Raw genomic sequence first — 12154 nt, forward strand, 5'->3', positions numbered from 1 at the left:
TGGAAAGTTTACCATTAACAAATTAGAACGAGTGGCGGCTGAGCGAGGGCGTGACGGACAGCCTACACGTGTATGCACATGTTAACACACACACACACACACACACACACACACACACACACACACACACACACACACACACACACGAGAAAGAGAGAGAGGAGACACGTATGATGGAAATGCCTAATGTTCTTGTCTTGTAGTCATGTAGAGAAAGAGAAAGAAAAAATAGAGAAAGAACGTTTATGGCTTTTTCTTTCCTCCACACACACACACACACACACACACACACACACACACACACACACACACACATGCATCGACAACCACTTACTTTTTTCCCCTCACCTTTCCCCTCCACCACACACGCGTGACCTGACCTACCCTCCAACACTTCTGCCCTCCTGCCCTCACGTCCCTCTCCCCATGGCCCCCAGAACCCCCGAGGCACCACCGCGGACCGCCTTGTCTTCCCCGTTAACATATTGCCCATCGTTGTGTGTGTCTTTGTTCGCCGCAGCAACATACATCGTTTCTTCTCCGCATTCCTCGTCTCCCTCTCCTTCACACCGTCTATTGTCTGCCACGGAGAAACTGCACCTCTTCCCGCTGTGTTGTTGTGCTCCGAACTCCCTCGTTGGGTAAAATATGGAGTTAAGGTTGGGAATCTCGTGAAGACTTGTGTAGGTAAGTGTTGTGTTATTGGTGGTGCAATTTAATTAAACTCCCTTTTTCTCTTGTATCGTCGCCCTCTTTTCGCGTATTCCTTCATCCCTTTCTCTGTCTCCTCGTCTTTTTCGTCTTCATTCCTTCTCTTCCCCTTCCTCCACCTTTTATTCCTCCATCACTAAATTTCCCTTTTTCTCCTCTTGTGTTCTCGCTTTCCTTTCGCATATTCATTCATTCCCTTCTCTGTCTCTTCTTTTTCTTACATCTTCGCTCCTCTTTCTCGTCTCCACTCTCCCTCTTTCCCTTCCTTCATCTCCTCTTTTTATTTCTCCGTCTTCTTCTTCCGTACACAATCTGCATCTCTCACTATTAGCATAAAACAGTTACCGAAACAGCCTAGTAATGACTTCATGGTCTGTTGCTCTTTGGACTTCCTTTGTATTTCCTTGTATCACTCCTTCCCTTCCTCTCGTCCGTCACTCCATCTCCCGTCAGGTTTACGAGCAGGACGAGATAAAAAAGAAGAAAAATTACCCTCTGCATTTTCTCACGTGCCGCCCAAGTGGTGACTCCTGAGGGGCGTGAGGTACTGGCTGGGAGGGCGTGTCACTTGTTTACACACACACACACACACACACACACACACACACACACACACACACACACACCACTTTCTCAAACCGTGGAGTGTGTTTGCCATCTCGCCTCGCCTCCCTTGCCTCTCCTCAGACAAACAGTGATTCCTGCACTCACCCAAACAACACTTGACTGGCGAGACGCGCGGCAGACTCAACAGTGAACACCCACGTACCTGGAAATGCAAGAAAAAAAGCGTCAGTCAACAATAGTGAGGCATTTTTTTTTCTCCCGTCTATTTGTTATCTTCCACCACAACATTACTTATATAAAATAAAACCAATATGAAAAGAAAAGAAAAACTAGGAAATTTATGAGTTTCGATAAATTATATGCGAATAAGAAGACTGAAAACCAAATAATTCAATAATCTTGAGAGGAAAGCTGTGAAAAAGAAGTGATGAATGATGAATACTAAAAGAAAAACAGAACAATATTTAAACTTAAGAAAAATACGATAAAAACAAATAATAAACGAGAAGAACGAAGATAAAAATCATTAACCAAATAAAAAGAGTAAACAGAAATGATTAATAAGACGAATGAAAAAAAGACCAAATCAATACTAAGAAAAATATCTGCAAATATATAATGAGTCAATAAATAATGTTTGGGAAAGTGGAGGGAAAGGTGAGGTTGTGAGGTGAGGCTGGCTGTGTACAGGTGAGTCTCAGGTGAGTGTGCAGGTGAACACGCTCCTGTTCCCCATTAACCTGTCATTTCGGTGCCAACAATTGCAGGGTTTACTTACACCTTCTATCTTTACGAGTTCCCGCCTTCCGCTGTCTTCACATTAACTCTCTCTCTCTCTCTCTCTTAGGTGTGAGTCTACGCTAGGTAAAAAACACATAGTCAAATAACATTCAATGAAATAAAAAAAATATCCATACAACACACACACACACACACACACACACACACACACACACACACACACACACTATTTACCCTCCTCTTTCGCACACATCTCTCCTTTCTTCCCCTCACACCCCTTCCTGCCCTTCAACCCTCCCTTCTACCTTAAACAATGCATTTTTTCCTTCTCTCTCCCTCTCCTCACCCTCTTTGATACCTGCCATCCCTCTCTCTTCCTCTCAAACACTGACTTTCCTCCATTTTTCGCTCCTAATTTCACTCTCCGACACATTCCTCTCTCTTAACTTTTCTCTCCGACGTTAACTTTCCTCCACTTTTCTCTCTCAACTTCATTCTTCTACATTTTTTCCTCTCATTTTCTTCCACATTTTTTCTCTCCCTTGCATCCTTTCTCCTTTCTCTCACACGCTTCTCTTCCAATTTTCTATTTCACTTTTTTTTCCCAGTAATCTATCCTTAATTTCATTTTCCACATTCCTTCCTATACACGTCCCGCCTTCATTCCATTCTCGCCTGTATCCTTTGATCCTGTGTTTATCTTCCACCCTTTCCTTCTATACGTGCACCAAACACAGGCGTATCTTCCTTGCCTGACTCACCTTCCTCATTATTCACTCTCACATCTGTATCTTGCCACTTACAAGTATTTCACTCAATTTCAGTACTCATAAAACACTTACCTGACTCACTCACACATCAGTATCTTGTGTCTGAAATGCCTCACACGCTTTTCACTATCATCACATACCTCCCAAATTCACACACACACACACACACACACACACACACACACACACACACACACACACACACACACACACACATTAAACACCTACCTCTCTCATGTACTCACACAAATACTCACACACACACACACACACACACACACACACACACACACACACACCTGTCTCCCCCTCACCTATCTCACTCCATTACCGTCATGGAAGGAAAGGTTGCAATGGTCTACCTCGTCATCTTTTGATATTTATATTTTCATTATTTTTTTTTTTTTTATACCAACAGGGGACCGCGCGAGGCAACCTTAGCTCACCCATCCCTTGTTTCTTTCTCTCTCTCTCTCTCTCTCTCTCTCTGCAAGTAGTATAACGAAAACAACATCATAAACTTCTTAAACTCTATTGAAGATCGAAACTTTTTACTTCTCTCTCTCTCTCTCTCTCTCTCTCTCTCTCTCTCTCTCTCTCTCTCTCTGACAGCATCATAAACTTCTTAAAATCTATTGAAGAGCTAAGCGAATGATGATGCCTAGAGATTAAAGAAAGAAAAATAAATAAGGAATGAAAACAAATAATGTGAAATAAGACAAATCGTAGGGAAGGTGAGGGAGGTGATGAAGGTCCGCGCTTGGGTGATGAGGGGGTAGGGGTGATGGGGAAGGGTCAGGGGTGGTGTTGAAGGTGTCATGGGGAAGGGAAGAGGCAGGGTCACGTGGAGGTCATAGCTGTGGGAGGCCGTGAGAGAGAGAGAGAGAGAGAGAGAGAGAGAGAGAGAGAGAGAGAGAGAGAGAGAGAGAGAGAGAGAGAGAGAGAGAGAGAGAGAGAGAGAGAGAGAGAGAGAGAGAGAGAGAGAGAGAGAGAGAGAGACAACAATACTTTTCAACCACGCGTCAGAATTATTAGCCACGATCAATAACATACAGAGCGAAGATAAGACTAAGCAACAAGATATACAAATGTGCCAGTAATATACAAAGGCAGGAATATATTGTACCCTTGTAGTCTATCACGAGAGCGAGAGAGAGAGAGAGAGAGAGAGAGAGAGAGAGAGAGAGAGAGAGAGAGAGAGAGAGAGAGAGAGAGAGATTTACGTGGATACCGAGAGCATAATATAGAAGAACGAGTAGGAATGAAAGAAAAAAAGAAGAAGAGAAAAAGAAGAAAAACGAGAGAAGGAAAATAAAGAGTAAGAAAGACAAACTACTATCCAAACCCTACATATTTCCCACAAGCCCACACCCACACACGCCTTCCCCGCCCATTCAAGCCCTCTCAGCCCCACACAGCCATTATACCCGCGCCCTCCAGCCTCCCACGGCCCCACACGTCCAGGAAAAGGCCTCATCCGGGTGTTCCTCCGTCAGTAGAACCGGAAGAGGAATGAGGAATGATCAAGTGTTACGAGCATTTCCATGTGACTTTTGTTGCTGGTGTTGATGGTAATGGTAAAAATGATGGTGATGATATAGAAATGCGAAAATACGGATCATTAGAGGGAAAATAAGGAAGGAAACTAGGATGGCAAGAGTATAATGAAACTTTTACCCCTTCAATACTGGGACACATTTTTAGTTTGAGATTTGTGCACGAATAGACCATTTTATTGACATTAGGAAGGTTCTATGAAAGTCAAAAGATTAATGGCCACAGGCTTCACTATTTTAATCACCAAACAGTAAGGAAAATGAATGTGGAAACGCGTCAAAGGGGGGGGAAGGGGTTAATGCAGCAAACAATAGGAAAAAAAAAATATTAAAGATAAAGAATTAATATAGCAAATAGAAAAAATGAAAGAGAGAAAGAATTAGACACAATAAAAACACAGAAATACGAGTCATGAAGGAAAAAGATGGAATTTAAGGAAAACCAATACCGCACTGAGCGAGAACAATGAAAAAAAAAAAAAAAAAAATAGAAACGAAACAAAAAAAATATATGATGAAAAAAATTCACAATATATACAACACATAAAAACAAATAAACTATAATCAAAACACCAATCAGAAAAAAAGAGCAAGTCAAGTACAGAACGATTAAGAGAACGAAACATAAAGACACACACACACACACACACACACACACACACACACGACAACAAAAACAACACAAAAAAATGACACAGCAAGTAAACACACAAAACGTTACCAACAAAACAAAACATAAATAAGAAAAAGTCTGACAATGAAAGTAAAGAACAATTAAAAGAAGGATAAAGACAAAGAATCAGCAGCAATAACTCCTACTCCCCCACCGCCACCTGGCCTGACTCACGGCGACACAATTAGTCCCGCAGGTGATAGTGGAGACAGATCGCCAGGGGAGTCAGGCACAGGCGGGCGGCAAGACAGGTAAAGACAGGTACTGGAACTTTAATGATTTTCCTATTCAACCGGACACACAGGAAAGAGAGAGAGAGAGAGAGAGAGAGAGAGAGAGAGAGAGAGAGAGAGAGAGAGAGAGAGAGAGAGAGAGAGAGAGAGAGAGAGAGAGAGAGAGAGAGAGAGAGAGAGAGAGAGAGAGAGAGGCGTCGCGGTTGTTGGCCCCTCACCCCTACCCCAAAAACATTACCTTGCCAACACCACTCTCTCAGCGAGTTTAAAGCCCGATTTCCAAAACTTCTCTCTCTCTCTCTCTCTCTCTCTCTCTCTCTCTCTCTCTCTCTCTCTCTCTCTCTCTCTCTCTCTCTCTCTCTCTCTCTCTCTCACTCACTCACTCACTCACTCACTCACTCACTCACTCACTCACTCACTCACTCACTCACTCACTCACTCACTCACTCTCTCTCTCTCTCTCTCTCTCTCTCTCTCTCTCTCTCTCTCTCTCTCTCTCTCTCTCTCTCTCTCTCTCTCTCTCTCTCTCTCCAGGTGTGCAGTAGTAGGTTCCAGCCTCTACTGCACACCTCGTGTACAGCCCCAGGTAAGTCTGTGGGAAGTGACGGACAGATATTGCAAGTCCAAACGAGAGAAAATGAAGAAAACGACGATTTATTTTCATTCTAAAAGGCTGGAGGTTTCCTGTAATTCACCAAGGTCGTCTGCTGGTCACCCAGCCAGCCTTCCCCATTACGGAGCGAGCTCAAAGTTCATAGACCGATCTTCGGGTAGGACTACGATCACAATACACTCCACACACCGGGACTGCGAGGTCACAACACCTCCAGTTACATCCCGTACCTGATTGCTGCTAGGTGAACAAGGCTATACATTAAGAGGCTTGCCCATTTTCCTCGCGAGCCTGGGACTCGAACCCGGGCCTTTTCGGTTGTGAGCCGAGCGAGTTAACCACTACACTACGCGGTGTGTGTGTGTGTGTGTGTGTGTGTGTGTGTGTGTGTGTGTGTGTGTGTGTGTGTGTGTGTGTGTGTGTGTGTGTGTGTGTGCACTTGTCGATTAAAACCCAACAGTAAAAAAAGTACGAAGAAAGAAAAACGAAAACATCTATTATGGTTTAGTTTATGGTGGTGGTGGTGGTGGTAGAGATGAGAGATGAGAGATGAGATGAGATCTGAGAGAGGAGAGGCGGGAGATGGGGGGTGGGGGAATATGACGTACAACGATATCATAAAAAGATACTCCGATGAAATGAGAAGGCAGGAGGAGAGGGAGAGGGGCGTGGCTAAGGGGGTTGAGGCAGGTTGGGGGCAGGTAATGGAGTAGAACTTGGCATGTGATCTGGAGTGGGGAAGGGAAAGGAAGGGAAGGAAGAAGAGAGGCCGAGTTACAATCACGAAGGAAGGAAGGAAGGAGGAGGAGGAGGAGGAGGAGGAGGAGGAGGAGGAGGAGGAGAATACCCAAGGACAAGTTCTAAGGCTCCTGACGAACGCCAAACATCCGTGAACGCCCAAATCGTGCTGTAATTCTCCATAGTGACTTGGTTCCTTGGCCAAACCCTCGCCGTGGGAACCCAGACACCCGCAGCAGCTGTCACCTTTCTCATTCCAGCTCGTTTTTTTTTTTTTTTTTCTCTCTCTCTCTCTCCCTCTCAGCCAAGTGGGGTCAACTGGTTCTGAGAAGTGCAACTCACTCTCAAGTTGCTGATCGGAAGGCGTGAGGGACGTCGACCTGCAAGACTCACCCAGCCGGTGTTGTCCTGAGCTAGTTTTCCTCTTTATTCTCCTTCTTTTATATTTTTTATATTTTTTCTACTCGCCGCCTCCGCCTTGTCGTCACTCCTCCCGCAGCCACAGTCCCAAGCTACAGGTGCCCGTCCCGTGATCTCGCCACAACATTACCGCAAAATAAAACAACCTTATTCCCTGCAGTCTTCCAGCCGGATGTGTTCCCCGATACATCGACACAAAAAACATCTGGTGTGATGCAACAATACAAAAAACTTAGATCTGAGCACACCTCAACTTTCGGTTTTCCTTCATAACTCTCGACTGCTTCCGTTCTTCCTGTTTGATTAAGTTTTTTCTTTTTTTCTTCTTGACAGGTGAGGGAATGCGGTGGTGCGCCACACAAGCAGCGGCGCCTTATGAAGCTGCAGCCGCTGCTGGCGTGCACACGTCGGTGCAAGGTTGGCGGTAATTAAGATGTCTTACATCACCCCTTCACTGCGTTACCAGAAAGCGAGAGGAAATCCAACTCTAACTATGTGTTTTGAGAGTCCAGGCCGCCCCCATGTGGCGTGCGAATGGACAAGATGGCCACTCCTAGACACAGCGAGGCCTCATCTCGCAGCGGAGTGTCGCGGCACACACTCAAGAAGAAGCGAAAGTTTATTGGCAAGTGTGCAGCAGGTGTGGAGAGAGTACCGCGGCAAGAGGAGCGGCGGGCGGCGGCTCCATGCCCCCGCTGACCTCTGGCGGGACCTTGCGAATTAGTGGGTCAGTAGATGGCCCTCAGGTCCTACTGTAGTAGTGGTCGACGTCACACAGCAAGGCCACACGTAAGCATCAGGAGGACAGCACAGGACAGCACAGCACAGCGGAGCACAGCATCTCGGCTGCAGGCACTGCTCAACACTCGGCGGATTCCTAAGGTAACTAATCTACGGCAGGCAAGTACCACCGACACGTAAGATCTTGCCCTCCATCTCCCCTCAGAGCCTGGTGCCTGCATCGCGTCTGCCGAGTCTCGGAAACTGTTAGTGCGATGCAATCGAGCCAAGTAATGAGAGAACAAAGAATATTTATCACTATAAAAGAGTGGACGTAAAAGGAACCCCAGGTGGCGAGGCGGCTCCAGCGCCCACGGGTCACAGCAACAGCCATCTCTCTCTCTCTCTCTCTCTCTCTCTGATGCATTGTTGATGATTGCGCTACAATTTTTAGAATTGGTTTCGGGCGACCTGACGAGGCATCACAAGTCGGCTCCTCCCCAGCAAGCCATGGAGGCAACGGAGGGCGCCCCCTGACCCGGTGGCGGCCACGCTCACGTTATCACTACTGCCCTTAATTTTGGGAGTAGAAAAAATGGTAGGTGTTAGTTTCGTCAGCCGTGGCTGGTACAACACCGCGCAGCCTCTCAGCGCCACATGCGTCCTGCTGGTCACCAAAGTGCTGGTTGTCCGCGGCGGAAGGCTCCGGCCCGCCTGCCATCCCGCTGGTCACTGCGGGACACTGGACTGCCACGGCGGACCCAAGCAATAAAAGTAATTAATGATTACCTGCGTTCAAATGTGGGTTTCGTCGCCACCAGCTGCTGGGATTTTTTTTGCAGGCGGCGCCAGGCGGCACCGCCAGCCTGGCTGATAATGCTAAAGTTCACCGAGGGAGGAGCGTCAGGCCCTCGCGTCAGGGCTCCATCAACACGCCACACTCTGACCCACCCCTGCAGCGCCCTCCTCCTCCCAGGGTGGTGCCTGGAGCGTACCGGGACTCGAACCTTGTCTAGATGGCAACACCACGCCGGCATAGTGGATTATAAAAATGCAAATGGCCGAAATGGTCGAGGAATCTGCTGTACAAGCGACACAATCGACCTTATCGGCGGGGGGCAACGGCGGCCGCGGCAGGGTGGAGCTCCGTGCTTCTCAGCTCAGCACTGCAGCAGGGCGTCTTCCTCCCCCTGCCATCGACACGCCTGTGGCTGCAATCACAGCGCCATGCACACTAGACATTCGTTGGTCGCCGCTACATTTCCACAGAACACAGAACACAGCCATTTCCCGTAAACATGTCCCAGCGCGGAACCGCCTGCAGGTTGCCTGAGGGCGAGGCTCAGGTTACCAGGCCAGGAGATGGCGATTAGCGATGAGAACACTCAACAGCACGACAAGCTTTGCGATCAATGGAGGCCCGACAACCCCATCCCCACCACCACCACCTCCACAGCCTCCACGCCGCCCTACCACCCAGACCCAAACCTTCTCCGCCCGAGGCCTGCTGGCGGAACTACAGGTAATTGCAGGTAATGCCTGCTGATTGTGTGGTGACGTGCAATCTGCATAACCCGCCGGGGGGAAGGCAAAAGTGACGCTGCTGCTCTCTCTCTCTCTCTCTCTCTCTCTCTCTCTCTCTCTCTCTCTCTCTCTCTCTCTCTCTCTCTCTCTCTCTCTCTCTCTCTCGTTTTCTCCGAGTTCACTACATTCTTTTCTTCCTAATAAATGTGTTCTGATCGTCTCCCTGAACCAGTATTCTCGTCACTCTTTTCTTGCCTCACTCAACTTTTTCACATTCGTATTTCAAGAGTTGTAATCTTGTCCTATCTCTTCCCTTCTCGTCTCTCTCACTCCTCTGCATTGTTTCTCCTCCCTTTGCTTCATAATACCCGCCAGCAGTAGACGTGTTACGAGTATTCGCCACTCACTCACTCGTGTTCCTTCCTCTCTCCTCCTCCTCCTCCTCCTCACAACCTGTTCCTGTTTCCTGGCAAATGTTTCGTTCTTCAGATATTTTTGCTTTCCATAATTGAAGCCATCACCTCAGTCGCCTTGCATGTGTGTGTGTGTGTGTGTGTGTGTGTGTGTGTGTGTGTGTGTGTGTGTGTGTGTGTGTGTGTGTGTGTGTGTGTGTGTGTGTGTATTGTAATTCCCAGCGCCTCTTGCCCCGTGTCTTCCCGCCCCTCCTCCCGCCGTCCATCACAGCTCCTCGCCGCTCAATCATCCACCTCGCTGCTCCTCTCGCTGGTAACTCATAAAATCAACCCAGAGGAGAACTCGAGGCCACAACACCGCAGGGACTCCTTCGTCAGTACAAGAGTCAGCAGAAGTGCGAGTGCTGAGGGGTTGAATATGGTGACGAAGGCGGTGAAGGAAGGTGCAGATACTAACAGAGGCAATGAGAGAAGGATGCTGAGATAGAGGTGACGAAGGAGAGAGGGTGATGATGTGGTGATGAAAGTGGTTGGGGGTTAGGGATGTTTGTAGTGATGATGAAAGAGTGATGAAGTGGTGACATGGTGAGGGAAGCGATGGAATGATGTAGTGATATGAGAATGGATTAAAGCAAGATGTGATGAAGGCGATGAAAAAAAATGTGATGAAAGAAAGTGATGTTACGATAAGCTGTAGCGACAAAGAGGGTGAAGTGAGGATGCTAAGAAAAGTAAAGAGAGCAGAGTACACCAGCCACCGTCAGCATCACCACACCCCTGGAAGCAACACCCGCGGCGTACAGAAGGCGTGTTCACCAAGGCAGGAGTGAGTCTACAGCATCAGTAGGGTACAGGCTCCTTCAGGTCCCTTGGTGGGGTGGAGGGAGAGGATCAGGTCCCTTATCTCCTGCAGGATCAGCGCCACCCTCGCGATGCCCCCTCACTGTGGGTCCTAGGGCGGAGGGTGTGCATGGCCACGTCCCAGACTCACTACCACCCCACGGCAGCATCCTGTTGGCGCGCGTTCAACCTTCTACTTTTCCTTTCGACAATCACCAATCTGTCCCCCAGCACGCGGGTTGCATCTCTGAATTCTCTCTTCTAGACGCATTGAGAGGATAAGAAGGAAGAGAGGGAGAGGAAGGACGCAACGAAAGAGAGGAAGGGAAGAAAGAGAGAGGAAAGGGGAGATCATGCCACTGTATCACGAGTATGCCCTTTTTTCCCATCAATTATAGCGAAACTCATCAAAAACACGTATTGACTCTTCAATACGAGCCGAGAAAGAAAGGAAGGGAAGAAAAGGAGAGAAGAAAGGGAGAGGTCAGGCGCTACATCACTAAAGTACACTTTTTTTCCAGCAACCGTAGCGAAACTCATCAAAAAACACTTATTGAATGTTTGGTCATGTAAGAAGACACGGTACATTCTGCTACACTGGGATGACAGGCGACAAACTATGAATTCTTGGACAGCTGGATACTGAAGAGCATGCAGAGGTAGTGAAGCATGAACAAAGGGCTGCGTGGCTTCAGCGAGGAGCTACACGAAAACCGGAACAGCACTGAGAACCACAGAGATGGGAGCACATTCTGAAACAGTTCTGCACTGCTCATCCACTACCTTCAAAAGTTCGTAATTAAGGTCACTTCTAAGTGTTTAAAGTTCAAGAGATGGATTATCAAGATTTCTACGTTGTCAACAAGAGAAATACTCATGACATCCTGGCTAATCATCACTGCCTCCTATCCACAACAATCAAAAATACGTAATTAAAGCTACACGTATTTTCAAGAGATATTAAAGTTCTAGAGGTAGATCAACAAGATTTCTGCATTACCAACAGGAGAAACACTCTTGAAAACCCAATTAATTATCACCGAGGCATTTAAAAAGTCATGGTACGACAACAAAGCGTTTTTGCATACCAACCATAGAATAAGACGATGAGGAATGGAATGGAGTGAAACTGTGGAGTGCGGAGAGGAGATTGTTGAGGTAAGATGTGCCGGATGACTGTAATCTGTCTGCCGGGAGCCCCAATAAACGCAAGTCTCTAAACACCTGACGATCCCAGCCTCCCAAAATACCGAGGCAGTCTTGACAACTTATCGCTGAAAGTGAGCCGCGTAATATAAGAGTCGCCGACGAGACAGACATTTGGCGGACACCTGAGTACACTAGGGCGTCTCTCTCTCTTTCTCTCTCTCTCTAATGCAGCGGTTTAGTCCTCTCAGGTGACCAAGATGAAGATTAGTGACCAGGAGGAGGAGGAGGAAGAGGAGGAGGAGGAGGAGGAGGAGGAGGAGGAGGAGGAGGAGGAGTCACAGCACTAGGGTCGAAGTGTTACAAGTTTCTCTCTTCCTTGGCATGAAGTGAACGTTATTTCTGGTGATCAGCGCGTGTTGCAAGTCCGGGGAGAGAGAGAGAGAGAGAGAGAGAGAGAGAGAGAGAGAGAGAGAGAGAGAGAGAGAG

At 47.5% G+C, this 12154-nt stretch overlaps 1 protein-coding gene and 1 long non-coding RNA gene across 2 annotated transcripts in view; both read right to left on the bottom strand.

The window, feature by feature from the left end:
* LOC123506007 (titin homolog) overlaps nucleotides 1–12154 on the bottom strand; it is a 337132-nt gene that overhangs the window by 133699 nt on the left and 191279 nt on the right. The window lies entirely within an intron of this gene.
* Nucleotides 1288–12154, bottom strand: part of LOC123506329 — a 43445-nt gene continuing 32578 nt past the window's right edge. The window contains exon 2 of the long non-coding RNA XR_006675407.1: nucleotides 1288–1480. This is a non-coding gene — a long non-coding RNA (uncharacterized LOC123506329). The remainder of the gene's footprint in view (nucleotides 1481–12154) is intronic.

Source organism: Portunus trituberculatus, chromosome 19 (assembly GCF_017591435.1).
Source record: "Portunus trituberculatus isolate SZX2019 chromosome 19, ASM1759143v1, whole genome shotgun sequence".
Lineage (NCBI taxonomy): Eukaryota > Metazoa > Arthropoda > Malacostraca > Decapoda > Portunidae > Portunus > Portunus trituberculatus.